The sequence below is a fragment of the Echinops telfairi genome, unplaced genomic scaffold (assembly GCF_000313985.2).
Source record: "Echinops telfairi isolate 266 unplaced genomic scaffold, ASM31398v2 ScPeMD7_2;HRSCAF=8, whole genome shotgun sequence".
NCBI lineage: Eukaryota > Metazoa > Chordata > Mammalia > Afrosoricida > Tenrecidae > Echinops > Echinops telfairi.
Genome location: NW_022103898.1, coordinates 8319861 through 8321433, shown reverse-complemented (window position 1 = coordinate 8321433; position 1573 = coordinate 8319861).

Here is a 1573-nt window from a genome sequence, read left to right as displayed (position 1 = left end):
AAAGTGGGGCCGGTGGGAGCAGCGCCGGCCGGTCATTTGACATGTGTCAGCCCCCTCCTAATTCACAATAAACAGATTACAACCCGCTGCTACCGAGTCAACTCTGACCCATGGAAACCCCTATGTTCCCAAGGGCTTCCACTCACCAAGCTTTTGGACTTGGATCACCAGGCCTTTCTTCTGAGTGTCTGACTGGACACTCAGGGGCTCCATCGGGGATGCTGCCCAGCAGGAAGTACCTGGAAGAAAGATGAAGCGGAGGCCGGGGACAGGCGGTGCCTGATGGGGACAGGATTTTAAGTCGGGGACAGGAAGGCCTCCTTGTGTAGGTGACTTGTGAGCCAAGACCTGAGGGAGCTGAAGGAGTGAGCTGGGTGGAGACCCAAGGGAGGAGCAGACAGAAGGACCACACACACACACACACACACACCGCCCCAGCAAAGACCTTCGTGGTGGAGGAGGCTTGCCTGGTCTCTTCCAGGGACAGCAGGGAACGGGGAGGCCACAAGGCAGTGAGCCTGGTGTCCATGAGTCAAGCGCAGAGACCTGGATGTAACACCCAAGAACAGGAGTGATTCCAGTGAGATGCTGACTGATGGGAGAGGAGCTTGGGAGAGCTCAGAGGGGTTGGCTCTAGTCCACAGTGAAGGGACAAGGGGCAGGTGCCTTGAGGAGCCCCAGAACGTTCCCAGTGTCATCTGCAGCAGCTGCCTGGTCTGTCCCTGGCCGGCCGAGGACCCCAGCTGGTGCTCCAGGCCGTCCTGTGGTCTGCAAAGGTCTGGAAATGGGAAACAGGTCTAGACGGTCAGCTTGGAAGGAGGGCAGCAGGGGCACTCGGACCAGATACCTCCTTGGGTTTCAAGTTGAGAGATCACTGTGGGACAGTTCTGGGAATGAGGAAGGCAGAGAGAGGCCAGGGTGGCGTCTGCTAGCATTCTTTGGCTCGCTCACGTCTCGAGTTCATTTCAAGCTTAGCTGCAAAGCTCTTTAGAGTCACAGGCTGGGAAAGGGCCCACAATGCAGCAGCTGAAAAGGGGGAGCATTTCCCCCCTAGGGAGACAGTGTATGGGGACAGCGGCCCACTGGAGAGAGGACTGGGGGGTTGGAGGGGATCCCCAGATTCCTTAGCCCTCTTTGGTGGGGGGCCTCCTAAGGCTTGTTGGCCCAAGGTACAGATCAGGGTCTTCTGTGACAAGTCTGGGTATGGGGGAGGCTAGGAGATGGGGTGGGGATGCTGGGACAGTGGGCTGAATGCCAAGATGTTTAGGACCTAAAGGTGATTGGCTGGGCTGGGAATGGGCAGGGGATCAGAGTTCTACTCCCACTGAGGAGCCAGCCCTCCCTCCCTGGGGCATCTACTAAGCCTTAGTGTGTCAGCACTCCAGAGGAGCTCCCTACCATTGAACCCATTCTGATTCAGAGCATGCCCCACCACCCACCCCCAGGGCCTGCATTCTGACAGCAGGGGTCAGGTGGGAAGGTCTGGGGTACAGGGGTATGGAGGGTAGTAATACACAAGGCTGCATGCTGCCCCTGCCCCTGCTCAGTAGTGCCGGGTCCCCAACCTCCTGAC